Source organism: Danio rerio, chromosome 10 (assembly GCF_049306965.1).
Source record: "Danio rerio strain Tuebingen ecotype United States chromosome 10, GRCz12tu, whole genome shotgun sequence".
Taxonomy (NCBI): Eukaryota; Metazoa; Chordata; class Actinopteri; order Cypriniformes; family Danionidae; genus Danio; species Danio rerio.
The window spans coordinates 42,650,158-42,670,577 of record NC_133185.1 but is presented as its reverse complement, the minus strand read 5'-3'; the positions used below and the strand labels follow the sequence as shown (position 1 = coordinate 42,670,577).

Genomic DNA, 20,420 nt, shown 5'->3' with positions numbered 1-20,420 from the left:
TTGTCCTACACTGTGTATTACGGCTGAAGTGAGAGATAAAGCTATAGCGAACACAGAAGAGTGCAGCAGGGAGTCTGGCTGCTGTATTGCAAGATATTGGGTCATGCCTCTGTACACATGCGGGAGCGTGTTTTTGTGAGAGACAGACGCATCTGTGTGTTTCAGCCTCGGCAGTTCCAGTGTGTCTCCGTCAGCCGAGGGCTCCGACTCCGGGCTGCTTTGAATTAGCAGCTCTGTTCTGGTCGGGCTTCTCAATGACAAAAGAACTTGTTAAAGAACATTAGATCCCAGATCGACCGCGCGACGAGACTATGCTATTAAAACACCGACCGACTGCCTTTCTCAGGTCACCAAAAGACAACGTGCAGCCGTAATTTATTGTAGGCGAATATCGTTTGCGGAAACATGCAAAAAATCAAAGCGCCAAAGTCAGCACCCCGGGCGGAACCAAACCAAACTAATACTACCAATTAAACCCAACGCATCGAATTAAACAATGACCTTCAAACATCCCTGATTACACAAATAGCGTTCCGACGGATTTCCCATGGTAATTATCCGTGTTTTTATGTATAATTGGCAGGTATGAGCAAGTAATTCATTAAATCATTTGATGACATTAAGATTTTAATTGTTGCTTTTGTGTAATCCTGGGGTGAGGCTGATGGATTTTAATCAGAATGGGTGAACACTGATTCTTTTCTTTATTTTTTTTTTACTTAGTTTTTTTATTATTTCACTGTTAAATGGCTGAAATGGATGTGATCAGAATGAAATACTAGCTTACGGTATAGTATAGTGTACAGTATATATACTGGCTATTATTTCTAAGTATAGACTGCCACAATGAGTATGTTTCCATGGACACAAATGATCCAATTTAAATACAATTAAGACAATACTGTGATTAAGAGTCTATCATGTAAACAGCAATTTTTGATGACCTCAATCCAACTTAAGTCATAATCGAACTAAACAGAAATGGAATTAAGACATGCATCAAACACCGCAATCATACAATTACCATTATGTAGGACCTTTCACTGCATTTTGCGATAGGATATTCCAAATACACACGGCTGTTTGACACTTTTCTCTGCACCTAGAGAGTCAATAAAAGACAGACATCTGCAAATAGAAATGTGGAGGTTTTTTCCTCCCATGAGGAGTACGGTATCAAATTCAATTAAAACAACACTTTTTCAACACTTTATACTCGCATCCAATATCTTGTTTGTCACAGGGGGCATGCATCAAATGTTCCTGAATCCTGAATGACAGTTCCAAACTGCAGTTAAAGTCGAAAAATTAAAAGTGAAACACTCGAAATGAAATGAAACTCCGGCGGAAATGTGGATAGCGTGGTGCGCGATGACGTTAATCGATCTACGTGCTATAACATGAAAAACAAGATCATGAAATAAACAATTCAAAAAGTAACTTATGTAAACACCTTAATCACATTATTGGCTTATTCAGATTAAGGCAAATAATTCCATTACTGATGTCCATGTAAAAGTAGTCAATGTTGTCAAATGAACGGTTTAATTTCCAGTTATAAAGCAATTCTAAGCCAAATTTACATAAGGTTGTCTAATCTTTATGAACACAAATAACAAGTCAATGAAATTTGATTACTTTCAACACACAGCAAAAAGGCAAAGTGAAGCACACTGCATTCTGAGATACAGTACACTGTGTACACTAATGTTTTATTTTTGAAGTCATTTAATTGATTAAAATGCAGTACATAAATTAACTAATTTAACATTTTTTAAATGTTGGTTTGAAAAAAAAAAAATAACCGTGATGGCAAGACAGCAGTCCTTAGAGTCACATGATTCTTCAGAAATCATTTTAATTTGCAGATTTAATGCTCAGGTATTATTAGTACTATAAAATACACTATTATAATAACCAATGCTGCATCTAGACCAGGGGTGCCCTAACTCAGTCCTGGAGGGCCAGTGTCTCGGAAAGCTTGTTCCAACCCCAGTCAGACACACCTGGGCAAGCAAAATAAGCCTGTTACACTAGAGTTTGTGCTTGCGGAATTCTTTCATACAATGCTGCGAAAAGAGGCAAGATTAAACAAGATGATATAAAAACAATGAGCGACTGGTCCATATTTTAAATTTCTGACCAGAGAGGTCATGTTTTGATTTTCGATTGGTCTCATGCAGCCATGTGATGCAATTTTGCAGGTCAGAGTTCACCAAGCTTGAAATTTCCAATGCAGTGAAAACTGCAAAACTTTTGTTACGAGCTTGCGTTTCAGGTCTGCCGCAATCGCATGCTTGTGAATGGAAATCTATGGGGCGAAAAGTGCTGTGAGATCGCAGCTTTACTAGGCTTTCTAGAGACATTCATGCAGGTGTGGTGAGGCAAGTTGGAGCTAAAATCAGCAAGACATTAGCCCTCCAGGACCAAGTCTGGTTTGTAGGGATGTACCAAAATTTTCATTCTGGGTGAACTTGACTGAAAAGTGAAACCAAAAATCCTTTGCAATAATAACTTATTTTATTAAATAATGCAACTAAACCTAAATTATACAGATTTTTTTAAAAACACAAGGCAATAAAATAACCACATTTAAGAGACGCGTCATTACCAGCGTTGCTATGACATCACAGTAGCACTATTGCAAGCAGCAGTAACAAGTACACTACAATAATGCATAAATGTCCTTTATGTGTGTTATTTGAGCAAACTTTGCTTTTCTGATAAACATGTACAGTTTTTGCATGGACAATTATACATGTACTTAGGCAGAATATCTACAGAGCAGAAGCTATTTTGTGAACGTTATTGAAATGAATGGATTTCATAGCACAGTGCTTTCTACGCCTAGTGTGAAAGCCACTTCAGACTATGCAGTGGTTAAATCTAAAGGATTAGTGACACCAGCGTGCTGAATGAACAATGATAGGCAGTGTGCTGCACCATTGGCTTGTTTTTGCAAGCCACACAATGGATTCAGTCGCAAAAAAGGTAGTCATTATAAGAAATAAAGAATATAGTTAAATGTATTGATAGCTTTAGGAAATTATCGAATCAACCACATTTTTAACTACCCTGAACTTTAACATTGTAGTGTATAATGCATTTGCAAAATGTGTAGTAGCGGACTATTCAATTCACAAAACTTCACACAATGTGCACAGAACAGAATAATAAACTAGTGTGCTTTCCATTCAAGAAGAGGAAGAGGAGAAAGCAAAAGGGAAAAAAGTTCTTAATCTAAGACTCAGGCAATGACAGTGGAAGCATTTATAATTTATATTTCCACAAGAGCTTATCAGAGTCTCCCTGGATGGTGGTGGAAGCATCTCCACCATGATTAACCCCTGAGAGAGAGAGAGAGAGAGAGCCAAAGAGAGGGGGGAGAGAGAGTTAGAGAAAGGGAGAGAGATGAATGAGTGTGGAGCTGGAGGTTGGACTGACAGGCAGAGACAGACACAGTGACAGCAGCAGTGAGACTGACACACACACACACACACACACACACACACACACACACACACACACACACACACACACACACACACACACACACACACACACACACACACACACACACACACACACACACACACACACACACACACACACACACACACACACACACACACACACACACACACACACACACACACACACACACACACACACACACACACACACAAAGAGAGAGAGAAAGAGAGACAGACAAAAGAGAGAAAAAATATAGACAGAATGAAAACTAAATCACGCAGGAGGAGGCACAACACAACGGCTGATTCTGCCTTCCAACTGAGACTGAAAAACATAAATGATCAAAATAAACCTTGAAAAAAAGAACCGAAATGAGTCTGAAAATGAGGAAACAAAGAGTGACAACCAAACAGACTCTCTCTCACACACACACGCTCCATCCTGTTTACTGCAGCGCTTGTTTAAAAAGTGCTTATATCTCAAGAGTTTTAGCTGTGGAAGACACAGAAAGGAGAGACAAGGCACTCTCTCTCTCTCTCCAGTATAGTTGACGTTGTGCTGGTGTAATTACTTGTGCAGATGCCTCGCCGCAAACACACACACAGCTGACAAGTGCAGATGTAGACTCGACTACTAACAAAACTGTCCTGTTTTCCACTGAGCACAAAACAGAATCCTATGCGTGTGTGAAGGTCCCAGAAAGCAGCGTAATGCAGACTTAGCTTAAAGTGAAGTCTCAGCACCAGCAAAGTTTCACACTAGATGGAAAAAACATGCTGTAAATCCACCATCCACAGCAGCCTGATATAAGATCCATCACTTTAAACCATAGTATACATACATATATTTGTATTAATGTATCCCTTTCTTTCATTCTCTTTCAGTCAAAACTTGCATTGCTGTATAAGGGTTTGTTTACATAATGTATTAAAATGTATTTATTTTCGAGCAGCGCCGACATCATTATGAAAACTGTCCTTGTTCTCATACAGCCGGGAAAAAGTGTTGAACATGTTTTTTCCTAGGAATAAGATTTCTAAAGGAGCTGTTGACATGGAATTAAACCAGATTTTGGTAAAAACCAAAACTAAACAAATAATATATATATTTTTTTAATAAAACTAAACAAAAAAAAAATCTGAGGAATTACATGTGTCCAATGGAATGACAAAGAGAAAGTGCTGAACTACTGAAATGTAGTGATGGAGCTTAAAGATGTCTTTAATTTGGAGAATGAAATCACATGAATTGTTTTGGATCATTGTCTTACTGAAATGTCCCTGGTTTCATCTTCATCATCCTGCTGATGTAGATGTTTGACTGAAGCAGCTGATACTCATTTACAATGAGGAAGGGCAGAGGGTCGCTGAAGAACTACTGAAAGATTTCAGCTGCTGTCCGGGCTTTCACTGCATTTCTACAACTCCCTTTCTTTATGTGTTCAATACTTTTTTCCTACGGAATTTCATTTTATTTCTCATAACATTTGTTTTCTTTGCATGTATGGATTTCTTTGGCTGCTACTAACATTTGGTGAAAGTTTCAAGTCAGCGGCTTCTTTAGAAATACGTTTTCTGAGAAAATGATGATGTGTTTAATACTTATTTTCCCCCTGTATATTCACAAAAATGACAAAAAAAAAAGCTGTAAATGTCATGTAGCAAAGAAACAACACACTCGAATGCATACAGTGATGTGGTCCACCATTGTTGCTTAACTCCTCAAGTACAGACAAAACACACAGTAAATTATGCACATGGCATTGCCTTTTTTTTATTAAACTGTGCTTTTGTAGTTTAGATAAACACAATGATAATTTCATCATTATTAATTACTAGCACTTTGAAAAAACATTGTAAAAATCGTTTCACAGATTTGTTATTTCATGATTCACAGTTGTTTTTCCACCTGTGAATCAAATGTCAGTAAGTCACTTTTTCAATATTTTTCACATCAAAAGTTGTTGAAAGATCAAAGTCACATAATGCAACTCAAAAGTATAAATAAATGTAGAAAAAACATGAAATAAAAAACTAAATGTGGAAAACTATTCCTTTACAAATATGTTTTTACAGTGCATATTCAAAGATTTTCATTTTCAGGCCCCAAAAAATGCTGAAGCAGCATAAATATTTGGCCAACAATTATTGAAATCCCTAATTAAACAAACATTGTTGACATTTTTATTTCCCTCACTCCAAAATAAAGCCTTAAAATGTTGTGATTTCGAAAGGAAAAGGAAATGAAAAGTATAAAACTCACAGAAATTAAAAAGGAATTGAATATAATTAGCACTCATTACAAACATCAAACCAAACCTATATGTCATTTCAGGTGAAACTGCATATTATGCACTATACATTAGGCTTCATGTTATTGGGAAAAAAACATTACAAACATTGGGAAATATAGTAAAGCAAAGAAACAAATAAAATACAGTTCATTATGAGCTCCTGGATTTCTAGCAATATCCAAATTCGCTAATTTAATGATCCAATGTAAAATAATGTATAGTCTTCATCATGTGTATATATACACATAAATATAATATATAACATATACATTTTTTGTGCTTCATACAGTTTTAACTCCAGATCAAGAACACAAGGCACTGCATGTTTAGGATGATTCAAAAACTGAGCACTATATTCTGCAAACTAAAGCATACAGTATGTGATGACATAATTGTAGTCCATGTTTACACAAAGAAATGCCAGTGGACTCCTTCAGGGCTTAACTGAACTATAGGAAATCATCTGCTCATCTAGAAAATGCTCATCTAGTAGCCACCATCAAATTTAGTTAAAACAGAACATAGATCACTGAATTATAAGCATGTTAAATGCTTTGTCGATAGTGTAAATTTTGATCATGCCAATAAAGCTGTGGTGGCTTTGACTCCTAGAGAGAGATACAGATAAATAAAAAAATAAAAAAACAGAAAGAAAAAGCCTGAACTGCAAAAATGATGCAGCCAGCAAAGACAATACATACACTGTAAAAAGTGCTACACTCACAAAGTTGGTTCTATCTACTTTAAATAATTGCAATCTAGTTAATTTTATTTGTTTTATACCAAAAAAATAAAATTTGCTTCCTCTTTACTTAAAATATATCAGTTTTTATATAACTGTATATTTTGAATAAAACTAATGCAATTTATTTGAGTAGATTTTTTTACGTGGTTATTGTGTAGAATAAATGTTATAAAAGTGAGTTGACACAGACAATTTATTAGAGCAGCTGTCGATGTGGGAAGGTGTTCATAAAACGTGATTTTAATAGTTTGGCGTGACTCCTTTTTCATTGCCCGGGATTTAGCAGGCAGACGCAGCTTCTGCAATGGTCGACATTAACTGCTCCCAGCAGCGGATCTGATTAACACGGTAAGTTGCAAATGTAGCCGAATGATAATTGTAAAGTCATGCAAAACTGCTGTCTTCGCTAGGCAGGTGAGGTTTTAGCTTTGTAAATTGTACTGTAGCCTTAGGTATGTTAACAGTTAGACTGCTCTCACATGGAAAGCTAAGTTGGCTAACGCTAACCAACGCTAGTTTATGCTAACGATTAAAAGTGATATTATTGAGAAAAATAGTGAAAGTAGTTTTAAAACAAATAGTAGGTATAACTAACGTTACAGAACCGATTAACAAGGTCACTGGTGGGCGGTCGGGCTGTGGGGGTTCAGTTTGTTAGCGCTAACTTAGCTAAAGTTAGCTCACCTAAGTTATAGCAGCACATTAAGGATGGATATTAAATGCAGAAACATATGCAACAGTTAAGTAGTTTGTGTTTAACGTAAGAGAAAGTACAACTTAAAGTTTGTGTTTTAGAGATTTATTCCATAAGTTTTTGTTTATGCTGCATAGTGAATAAATTACAGATTTACAATTTATTTTAACTTAAATTACATTTACTGATGTTTACAGAACCATTTAAACTGTATGCACCTCATTCTAAAATGCATGTTCTTGGTCTTTAGATACCAAAGTGATTTTGTTACCTGTGGATCTTCAAACTTCACATCCAGGTAAGAAAAACATTAGATACAATTACAGCTATAATTATTTGCAGGTAAGTAAAACATTGGTAAAATTGCAAACAATAGTGGGCTCCATAGAATTAACCTACATTTGATATCTGAAGATTTTTTTTATGTGTGCAACAGTAAAAACAGTAAAAAAAAAAAATATCCTAATGCAGTTTCTTATTATCTGTCAGTCTTTCAATAAAGCTAACTGATAACACTAAATCACTGAACTGTCATTTGCCAGTCACATTAAATTTATAGAAAAAGTCAATTAAATGTAGCTTTAGCAAAAAATTAATGTAAACCTTAATGTAATTTGTAAAATGGCAATGTATTTATTTATTTATTTAATAGAATTTGTATTATGACGTGCAAAGTTTGGTGCAAAATGAAGATGACGATTAAATTATAGAATTTGTATTCTATAATTTTCATATAGCCATTTTCAAACAGTTTTAATATCTAAATTGCATGCACATTCTTATGCTTTATAAGTTGCCAAACTTACTAAAGGTAACTTACTAAGGTAATTTTTAACTGATAAACTAAGGTGTTTCATCCATGCATCATTCTCACTGCACTTTTGTAACTTCACTTGTAGTTATTTCCTATTCAGTATTTAGCTATTTAATGTTGTTTGGTATCAACCACCTGAAGTCCTGTTTCTTTTTGTCTCTACCAATAGAGTTGTGAGGAATCAGAGGTGCATGCAGCTGCCCACAAGAAAAATTTGCCAACACAGTTTGGATTATCATAGGACTGTCAGAGGTTTGCCAAACCTGTCAAATGCATGATGGCTCCTGTTTGGACTTACCGATGTCCTCGACTTCAAGTATCCATCAAAACTGTATACATTTGAGATATATCAGAGACTCTTTGTGGGGCTGGACATTATGCATCCTAAATCTTCATCAAAATATGCAAATCTCCTCACTGAGTTGCCTTAGATGATTTCTCAATAGGATCTGGTATTATTAATGTTTTTATTTATGTATTGTGTACGTGTAGCCACATTAATGGCCTTTTTTGTAGTCACTATTAAAAGGAACATTGATTGATATTGAATACATGTTATGGTCTTTAATCCATCTTCCCATTCTTATTTAATTGTTATTGACAGGAAAGTCTGTTTATCTGTTTTTCCTAGTGTATATTGTGCTTACAATATAGAAACGAAGATTTATTTTCTAAGGTTACAGCCAGAAGTTAATTGAATTAATTTTAAATCAAATATGCATGGTTAATTTTATTTAGATAATTAAGTTCATAATACTTAATTAAAATAAGTACAGTCAACATATAGCAATGTATAAGTAAGTTAAGTTTAACAAAAAAAGTAAGTTTATCTGATTTGAGTAATTTTAGAAATATTAGTTGGCTCAACTTAATTTTATTGCATTTGTTTTAAGCAATGTTTTAGTGTTTAAAATACTTAAAAAAGGCTGGAAGTTGAATCAACCTAAAACGTCCGATGCAACCACTTGCCTCACTTTTTATAAGTTAGATCTAGGTAACATTTTTTACAGTGTAGAAACAACATACACGCATTTCCACAGAGCACATAAAACAAACAGTGACAGCATCCGGAATCAATTCAAAACACACACACACCACTATCACTGAACTGGGCAGCAGAATCAATAGATCCCCTCACAGAGGCCTGCGTCTCACATCCGTCCCGAACAGCAGCAAACAAACAGCTCATACACACACATGAATCAGAGATCTGGGCTGTACTGCTCTTTTTAAACGCTATTGTTTCCATTGTTATATGTGATTAATTAAACAAAAAGAAAAAATTCAATCCACAAATCAATATACGAGGCAAACAAACACTTCCTACAAAGAGACTGTGCATGTGTCCTGATTATAGCCTCAATAAAAACCTGAAAAGAATATTTTCATGAATGCACTGAATTGATCAAATATATTTTTGAAGACTAAATAATATGGCTAGCAAGTAAGTGTAGAGCATTTATCATGCATTGTCATACATCCAAACCCTGTACAATCGTGTGAGGGAGTCTCCCTCACCACCCCCAGTGTATGCACTATATATTGTTTCAGCATTGATATCACAATGCGCGCATCTGCAATCGTCAAAAATCGCAGGACATGCTATAGTTGACCAGGCACCGCAGTGAAGAATCAAGATTATTTTAGTAAACGATAACTAAGCCTGGACAAGAATCATTTTAGTTACCTGAAATAATAAATTCAAAAAATTTACGAAAAATAAATGAAAAAAAAAAACTAAATGAGGCTAACAACAGTTCTTAAACTAATAATATTTCACAAAAATTATAATTGTTTTAAAATACAATAACCTTTGACTCTGTGGCGTAAATTAGGGAATGCCTGTAGACGGCGTTTTTAAAGTCAAACGTACAAGGAACATTTACAAATATAGCTGCAAACAGCAATTATAGTGGTTCAAGCAATTTAGTAGCGCAAGGTTATTTATCAGTTAGAAAGCCTGAAAGTAGTTTATTCGACAATGAAATATATTATTAGAATATTAAAAGTTTATGGATTTAGCTAACAAATGTTTAATTACATACTCCAGAAACTCAAAATTGCCTCCTAGTAGATGATTTCTTTCAAAATTTCTACAGACCTCTAGGCCCATGGGTCCAACATGCCCACCGAGTTTCATTCTGATCGCTCATCGTTAACCGTGTTTATAGTGCGCTCAAATTTAATTGGCTAATGGTGGCTATTTTTTATAGTATGTATTATAGTATAGTACTTTAAGCAAATACATTGCATGCCAAATTTCAAGTTGATCCATCTAGTAGCTAAAATGGTCATAGAAACACTGTATTGAGCTTCTACGGACATTGAAACTGTTTTTGAGACCTTTTTTACTATTATAGCGCCACCTGTTGCCTGATATCCACATAAATTAGCACGCTTGTTTACATTAATATGCCACATGTGCTCACTAAATTCTGTGAAGTTGAGTTTTCCTTATGGGTTTACAGACATGTAGGTTAATGTGGACACATGCCTTTTTAAATGAGCCTGCTACAGCAATCCAAAGTGGAAAGTTTTTTATTTTCTTTTGATAATTATTGATCTACTCAGTCCATAGATTCTAACACTGGTTTCATTGGGATTGAGCTAAAAATCAGGGACAAGTTCGCAAAAGTAAGTTTTTCAAATATTGATGAATTCTTAATGAACGGTTTGAGTGACAGCAGTGGTTTTAGTGTCAGTATGAGCAGGCCTATCATATGATCTGTAGTTTAAGTGCATTTGTGTAAAAGTGTGTAAAGGAAGCACATTTACTGCTATTTTAAACCATTTAGCATGTTTTAAGACCATTTCTACTATTATAGCGCCACCTATTGCCCGATCACCACAAAATTTAGAATGTTTGTTTACATTAATATGCCACATGTGCCCACCAATTTCTGTTATGTTTTGAGTTTTCCTTATGGGTTACAGGCATGACAGTTTGTGTGGACACTTGTAAATGAGTCTGCAACAGCAATCCAAAGTAGAAAGTTAAACTTTTTTTTGATAATTATTGATCTTCTCATTCATTTGGGTGTACTAGTTTTTGGACTGTTCTTGTAAGTCATTTTGTTAGATAAGCTCTAGATTTGGCTTTAGTACTGACCAATCGAATTTATATGTACAAATATAATATTGTATAGCTTCCTTTTAAATATATGAATTTAAAAGAGGTTTTTCAGGCGTGTACTGAATATTAAACTAAATATTGCGAATTCAGTATGGATGCAACGATTATAGATTTTGGTTGTAGGATTATAGTCTGAGGGAAAAAAAAAACAGTTTTACAGTTATCAATTATCATGCATTCATTAATATCAAAACAAGTTTAGAAAATCATTATGGAAATTCCTTATATTTTAAGTGTTATTTTATTGCTGATCAGTAATCAAATAATGCAGCACAAAACAATTATAAAAAAAACAAGTCCATTTCTCTTTGGACTTAAAAGTGAAAAAGAAAACTTTTTGGCATTTAAACATTAACAATGAAAATAAGCGACAGAACTTTGAATAAAAAATACATTTTAAAAATAGTATTGGTCTAATGTAAATCTAAGCAACACATTAGATAAGGATTTCCCTTTTAAAGAGAACAAATGTAGTCAAAGGCTGCTGGACTTGTACGATATTTTCTACTCTAAAGAGAAAAAACAAATACAAAATGAAATGTGTATAGTTCTTGTTATGTGACTCACGATCACCTAGTTTTTACAACTAGGTGCGCCTGGAAAAATTTAGCGAGTCATGCCACATGCGCATTGCATGCACGTCACTCACTCCCAACATGCCAGCTTGAAAGAAAATAAATAATGAACTTGCGCAATAAATAGCAGTATATAGTCAACCCTTACTTTATAGCCTCAGGTGTAGTTAATCCTGTGTGTGCGCATATTAGTCTCTGTGTGCAAGCTCAGAACTTTACATTTGTGCAAAGTTGGCATAACTTTAAGTTGCAGCTGTTTTGTTCCGTGCAGAAATACGGTGTTGAGAAGAATTCAAGATTAATTAACCGTGACGAATAAAGTGCGGTTAATAGTGAAATTGTTTAATCGTTGCATCCCTAAATATCAGATGTTTCCAATATGGTGTAGTCCTGTTAATTTATTACAAAAGATTTTGTCCAAAAAAATCCTCCTCGTAGTGTTCTATCAAATGAAGAATCAAAATAAAAATCTATTACAGTTTAATAAAAAATGTAAATCATAATATTACAACAGAATAGAATGTTTCCTAAGTGACCAAATGACATTAAATAGATTTTATTATGATCATGGAACAAGCTAAAAAGTCAAACTGCTCTACATGTAGCCTAAATGGCCATTTCTTGTCTAAGTAGGCAGTTTTTGGGCAGAATAAGCAGCAATATGAACCAAACCAAGCTGCTAGTCCAAACATTTGCTTTGTGAGACGACGGGCAGGAAAAAGCAATACTTATCTCCATCCTGACTGTGCGGCTTACGTTTGTCTTTCCCATCGGCATGTTTAATCCTGTGCACATACCATGAGCTATAGATCAACTCCAGCGCATTTAAGAACAGGCAAACCCACAAGACACAAGACCATCTGTACATGTGCAACCCAAGAATGTACATGTACCTGGGGACACGTCTGCTTCCTCAGACTAAATAAGCCCTCTGATCGGCAGCTCGCCTCATCGCTGAAACACAGACCTCAGCTTGCCTCCTTCGGCCATACTGTCTCTCTCCATGAAGCTCCTCATCTCTCCGTCCGCTCGTAGGGAGAGGAGCTGTTGGAAGCTCATTCAGAAGATTTGCTCACAGCTGCAGTCCACGGTGTTCCCCCAATCCCACAGTGCTCTTTTATTTATATACAAGGTTAAGATGCTGAAGCAAGACTGTATAATCTGAATTCTGCCAGCAACCATGGGAAGAATTGTCATTGTATGTTTTAAGTTAGTAGCATAAGGGCTGCACAATTCATTGAAATCAAGATCAATTCTCACGCACATCTGGTCAGGGAAACATGGCTCTGTCATTAAATAGTAAATAGTCTCCGAAGGCCAGAGGGTGATCTCATTCGAAAACGTAACTCAAACAGCTGTCAAATTGCAGAACAATTCGGCATTTGATTTCAGGATTGCGCCAACTAAAATAGTGCAAAATTTGTGTAGCTTGTTAGAGAACTATGGCTCTGTGATCAGTAGTAAATCGCCTTAGAAGGCCAGAGGGCGCTTTCAATCAAAAACGTGAAGCTAACAGCTGTCAAATTGCAGAACGATTCGGATTTTGATTTCAGGATTGCGCCAACTAAAATATTGCACAATTTTCTGTGTAGCATGACAGTGGACTATGGCTCTGTATAGTAAATGCTGCTCAATCTAATAGCAGATGTTTGATATTTACGGTCTATTATAGAGCTGAAACTTCACTGCCAAAATGCGACAAAAAATAAAGCCTACTAAAACTATAAAAATGCCTAAAATGCTCAACTGCAAGTGGCTGCACTGCATGCAAATGGTGTTGTGTGTCGAAACCAAGCGGCAACATCCCGTTCTCCCTCGTGAAGCTAATACGAAAGTAACTGAAACTGCAATCCACTGAAATTACGCTAGGCCTGGCTCCATAAGAGCAATATTTGTATTGACTCCAATGTTAAAATGGCCAAATTTACAGCGGAAAAAAGGTGTTTACAGCCAGCTGAGTGCTCAATGCACAAGTTACAATGCTTAGTGGCTCAATGTGTTACAACATAGTTTCTAAAAGAGTGAACACTTTATTGATATAGTGTACAACCAAGCACATTTTGTCAGAACACAAACGAGTCGCGTGTAATGAGGTATTTCTCCCAAAGAAAAGCCTAAGCAAAATGCTAGCAGCCATCTGTAGCTACGCTTACGCTCCGCCTCTTTTTTGGTAACCCCTGGTTGGCACGATGAACAAAATGGCAACGGTCTGCCATGCCCACTTGTAGCTTCATTTGCACTCTTCAGAATCCTAGGGGTGAGGTCATGGATACTACGTCCATATTTTTTACTGTCTATAGTCAAAACAAGACTGCTGACATTGTCTACATAGCTGCTTACATAAAGCAAGTAATTACAAAATGGTGTTGCATCGACTGTAAAAGTATGAAAGTTCGAAGATTCTCACAGATTTGAACCTTTTAAAACCCTTCAAAAAACCTGAAGTATGAGCAAATCAGCAATGAGTTTACAGAGGGCTGGGGACGACCTGATTCCACATCAGTCACGCAGCCATAGTTCTCCAATTCTCCCAGGACCAAATGAGCAAACGTCCAGCCAGACTAATTAATCCGTTAGACCAACTGATTTAATTAAGGCAGCGCACTTCTGTGAGACAGGAGAAAACTGAATCTTGTCTTTTGTTTGAGGAGCAGCAGAGATTATAACAGCAGGTAGAGAACAGGAGAGAGCAGTGAGTTTCAGTTGTAACCTGAAAGCATGGATGTGGCTTAGTGTGTGTTTACTGAATACTGACCAGAAACTAGATTCATTTTAACCTGGAGTAAAGGGGGTTTATGTAAAATTCACAAAAGCATGTAATTAGAAACACCAGCAGCTATTAAGTGAACTACATACAGTAACACCTTGCGCATGCTTGCACTACTTGAGCCAAATGTGAACTATTTTAGGGAAAATCTTTTGCACTCAAGATAAATTCCCAATCGCATACAATTCTATTAAAACCATGGGGCCACTGCAACGTTGTCAGCTAAAAACAGGAATCTTTGTGCGGTTTGCTGATTTGTTTATACAACGTTGTTTTTAAGAATGAAAACGCATAACTCTGAAAATGGGTATCATCGCTGCTATTGTCATGTACATCATACATGAGTCATACCTATGTTTTCAGAGGTGTGTAGATTAAAGCAAGTCAAACCAAAGATGCACAACAATGAATTTCCTAATGCTTCTTCAGCTATGTGTGGACTTAAGGTCTTTGTTACACAGAAGAAATTTTTGAATGTTTTTTTTTGTATTCAAATCAGAAAAATTTGTAACGCACAAACCTTGCACAAAGAGTCCGATGCGTTTTAATCCACTGCAAAATAATTAGCAAAACAAAAAAACTATTAGAAAAAAAAAGAACTTTTAGTAGTGAAGATTGGTTTTTAAGTTTTTCCGCAATCACCTGTCAGAATCGGTCATACTTAACTTATCATAAAGGGTTTTGTGTTGCAAGACTAAGTGGATTAGTTTCTCAGACTTCATTTTGGAGTTTGCCTTTCACTTGTATGGTGGCCCTGAATTGTCAAAACACCTCTTAAATCACCTTTTCACATGCGAAAAACAAAGAAAAATAAATTAAAAACAAAATAAAACCTGATTGAAATTTATTTTATGTTGGACACAAGTTTCAAAAGCATTGTGTTAATATGATTAACACAACGCTAGGTCGAATTTATTTTTTAATGTGCAAAGCTTACGAACAATTTTCATATTCAGTGTGCAATAACATTTACTTTACATTACAATCAAAAGTGAAACGCATCTTCCACACGCAGCACATTTTACATAGACATGAATGCTGAGTCACTGTCGCCACATTGTCTCTTCTAGGAATGCACGGTAATAGATTTTGGTTGTAGGATTATAGTCTGAATAATAATTACGGTTAACACAATTATGGCGCATTCATTAATTTTAAAACACAACTAGTGTGAAAACTCCTCACATTATAAAGTGTTATTTATTGCTGCTCAGCAACCAAATAATACAGCACAAAACAATAATAAAAAAACAAGTCCATTTTTCTTTGGACCTAAAAAAAAAAAGTTTGGTATTTAAACATTATTAATAACTTTATCCTGAAAATAAATTACAGAAAAATGAATGAATGTATGTAAATATAAATATATAAACAAATGAAAATAAGAATAAATAAAAACCGTATTTGTCTCATGTAAATCTAAGCATCATATGATAAATCTAAGCATCATATTATGGATCTGAACGAATTCAGATCTGATCTGAATTTCCATATGCGCACCGCGTGTACGTCACCCAATTTGCATGCAAGAAATAAAATAACGAAATTGCGCACACAAAAGACGCAACATGTTAAGGGCAAAAGAAGCCCTTAGAAGTTAATAGCCTCAGCCATAGTTAATTCAGTGTGTGTGGGTTGTAGCCTCGTGTACAAGCTCGAAACTTTAATCTAGCGCAGAGTTGGCATAACTTTGTTTAGCTACAGCAGTTTGTTCTGTGCAGAAACGCGGTGTTGAGAAGCCTTTACTATTACCATGACAAATTAAAGCACAGTTTATAGTGAAACCAGTTTATCAGTGCAGTCACTTCCCTAAAACTACAGTTTACAATCAATATGACAGCGCCAAAATTGGCCTTGTATACTTACAGCATTTTTCGTCCATTTTTGCGAATGTGTGTAAATGTTGTCTTGAAGACTTTCAAACACAAGGTCTACAATGTCATCATGTAAACAAAGCTCAAAAGACTGATGTTTATCTATTTAACTTTCTAAATGTATGGTTTTACTGTTTATAATGTCAAACCTTCATATGACAGTAAACGGTCCTTAATGAAGCAAATTAGTGTCTGTTTTTTATGTAATAGTAAAAGTATTTCACAAAAAAAAGTATAATCAAGAACCAAGCACCAAACCAGAATTATGGCAAAACCAGCAGGCCTCCATGAATCTGAACACCATAAGATATGGGAACACTGCAACGGCTTTTCTTTGATTTGACAAGGGACTTGTCAAAGACAATCACCCTGTGGCTCTGCCCAGAGCAGCCTGCGATCTATTCCCATCTCTCATAGTACAAAAAGCCACTGAACAACAAAAATCCCCTCAGAAAAGGCATAAGTCTACGGTGAGCACAGAACAAAAGCATAGAGAGAGAGAGAGGGGGGGGGGGGGGGGTGAAAGAGAGAGAGAGACTCCAGTTGTTTATCAGTCCCATGGTCCATCACCTTGATCTGGGTTGATCGAGCAGCTGTGTACTGGACAAAATCTTGGCTTAAACCCCCCGTCTCCATCTAATAAACCCAAATCCAGCAGCCGGATATCAGGCTCTCTCTGTGTGCCCTCCTGCTGTTGTGGAAATGTCCTGTTATTGCTGCTCTCTCTCTATTGATCGGCCTGTAATTGCTCTAAAACTCTGTTTGGAGGCGCTTCCTCTTTCCATGTGGTGTTGGGGGCATAAAGGGGTTTCTCAAACATCTCCAGCCACAAGCCACAGTCTCTCCCAGAGATATTAAAGTCCTAGAACGCCGCTCTCTATGATAGCACCTCTTAGAGCACAATGCCCCTCTGAAAAGTGTCTTTGAGCACATGTATCTAGTCTGAGTGGACTATTGAACACCAACAGCCAGTTCAATAAAATCAACTGCAAGACAAGACTTTCCTGTGTGAAGGCTTAGAGGTATAGCCTTAAAGGGGGAGAGGGGGAAAAATCATTTACACATCATTTTCTCTCTTTCATGTAATTCCAAACTCGCATGACTTCGTCCTTTCCAGGACATAAAAACATATTTTAAGAAATGTTTTGTTGGTTTTGTGTCGAATGCCTGCAATCTTCAAAATGGGGCTGTGCAATATGCCTATACATTACCTGACAAAAGTCTTGTCGCCAATTCAAGCTTTAGGAACACTAAATATTAACTTGACTTCTAGTTGATCATTTGGTATCAGAAGTGGCTTATATAAAAGGCAAAGGCCTCTAGATCACGCTTGTATTACCAAAATAAAATATGATCATGCCCTATTTTTTCTATTTCATTAGGACAGAAAGGTCTGACTATGCTTATACAAAAAAGTCTGGTCTCCTAACAGAAATAATGTCCAGTATAAAATATAAAGTCATGGAGCAGTGGAAAAAGAATGAATATAGTGTATGATTCCCAGCTTGGAGGACTGCCACAGGAAAGGACAATATCATCAAAGGACAAATGGATCAAGTACAAGTCAAGTTATTATTCGCTGCTCCAAAAACCTGGATAGGTAACAAGACTTTTGTCATGTAGTGTATACTTTAAATGTAAATTTCCGTGTTCATATAGATAAAAAGTTATATAATATATATATATATATATATATATATATATATATATATATATATATATATATATATATATATATATATATATATATATATCATTATCAGTATATGAGATTGTCATAAAGCCCAGCCCAACTTTAAACCATCATATTCTATGTCAGGGATTCTCAACCAGTGGGCCGCAGCCCACTAGTGGGCCTCAACGATCCTGCAGGTGGGCCACCAGATTGAAATGAACTCTCAATATTATACTATGATTTTTGGATTGCATTATAATATGCTATATTAAAATGATCGAAGTAATGCACTCTCCTGTTCTCTGATTGATTTCTTCAAACTCTGCGCAAAAACAGCCTCATAATTGCGTCTGCAACTACTACACATCAGTATGTTTATTCATAAACTATGCGTGAAGTGAAAGTGTCTCTTTCTGTATTTTTGTGTGAACGTGTGCCCATACAGGAGGATCTAGTGGGACTTAAAAGAGTTTCTGCCATATTAAGTAAAACAATCTTGCATTTAAGCTTCAGATGCTCTGGCGGAGCTGTTCATCGTTCGTGTCAGCGATCTCCCAAAAATATCCAGCTGCAAACCCAACCGCCATCAGATCGATGCGTTTCAACAGATTTTGGGTGTTTTACTGTATTTTACATTTGTCAGTATATTTTTAAATAGTAAATTTAGTCTGTGAAGTTTAAAGCAGAAGCTGGTCTTCTGCAATATCCCTGTTGACATGTGGTTCTCTTTAAATCTGTGTTTAAAAAAAAAATGCAAATACATAAAATTATTTATAATGTAGTTTTTGTTTTCTATATAATTAAATTTAAATAAAAGTATGTTTTTTATAAAATATTGATAGAAAATAATAAAAGGCACAACAAATGTAAAATATATATTGTTATGATAATATAATATAATATAACATTATTTGTTAATAAAATATAATATATTAATATATTATTTGTTAATAAATAATTTTAGAGAAAATGTCAGACAGGTGGGCTTTAAAAAAAATGTATTGGAGAAGGAAGTGGGCCCCGCAGTAAAAAGGTTGAGACCCCCTGTTCCGTAATATGCTTGGAACAACAATGAGGGGGTGAAAATGATGACAGCTGATTTTAAAGCGAACTGCCTCTTTAAGATGACTGCATCTGAAGCTAATACAAACACAAACACTTCACAATGAGAAAGACAGACAGAATCATGTACATCATGAGTCATGTTCAGACAGTTCCAAAATACATCTCCTCGAAAATAGCGCAACAACACACTGACACACACCAGATGAAAAGGCCCACAGCAAAGGAGGAGGAGGAGATGACTACTGAAATAAAAAGGAGAGACACAGAAGAAAATCAGAGAGTAACCACACAGTAACCATACAGGCAAATCACCTCAGTCTATGCTTTGCTGATTTTACATTGCATGCAAATGTTGGTCCTGGAGGAGGACACAATCATAACTCAGCCTGGTTTGAGTAACACAGCAGTAGAATAACATGCCTGAATGAGAGTGAGGAGTCAGCTGTCCTTCATTTTTATCTGTGTGGATTCACTGCACACCTGTTTTTATCTCACAGCCTTTATCGTCCGAGGGAAGCAACAACCAACTAAAGCATTACAGCAGAATTTTGAACACAGAGAAGGAACAATACTACAAAACATGCAGCACAAAACTAATTATAAAAGTGTCAATTTTATTTTATGGAGATTGTTACATCTGAAAGCTAAAGAAACAGGCTTTCCATTGATCGACAGTTCCTTAAGATAGGATAATATTTGGTAGAGAAAACAATGTTTGAAAATCTTGAATTTGAGGGTACAAAAACAAAATCAAAGTATTGAAAAAACTGTTTAAAGTTGTCCAAATTAAGTTCTGAGCAGAGGGTGGCACGATGGCTCACTGGTTAGCACTGTCACCTCAAAGCAAGATGGTCCCATGTTCAAGTCCCGATTGGGTCAGTTGGCATTAGTAGGTGGAGTTTGCATGTTCTCACGTGGGTTTACCCCACAGTCCAAAGACATGCGCTGTAGGTAAATTAAATAAAATAAATAGGCTATTGTGTATGAGCGTGAAGGAGCGTCTTCCACTGGGATGTAGCTGGAAGGGCATCTGCTGGTTATGAGTTATGGGCTGTTATTATTGCACTGAATGTCACTTTAAGCTGTTTAGAAGTGTCTTGAAAAATATGTAGTAAAATATTATTTACTGTCATCATGGCAAAGATAAAATTTTTAGTTATTATAGAAATTAGTTATTAAAACTATTATGTTTACAAATGTGTTGGAAAAAATCTCTCAGTTAAACAGAAATTGAGGGAAAAAAATAAACAGGGGTCTAAAAATTCTGACTTCAACTGTCTGTAATCTTACTTTTTTAATATAGGTTACAGC

At 35.8% G+C, this 20,420-nt stretch overlaps 1 protein-coding gene and 1 long non-coding RNA gene across 12 annotated transcripts in view; one reads left to right on the top strand and one right to left on the bottom strand.

The window, feature by feature from the left end:
- Positions 1-20,420, bottom strand: part of msi2a (musashi RNA-binding protein 2a) — a 288,870-nt gene that overhangs the window by 247,880 nt on the left and 20,570 nt on the right.
- On the top strand, positions 6,763-8,266 carry LOC141376439 (uncharacterized). The gene is made up of 3 exons (XR_012386508.1): positions 6,763-6,860; positions 7,457-7,504; positions 8,190-8,266. It is a non-coding gene; the product is annotated as an uncharacterized lncRNA (long non-coding RNA).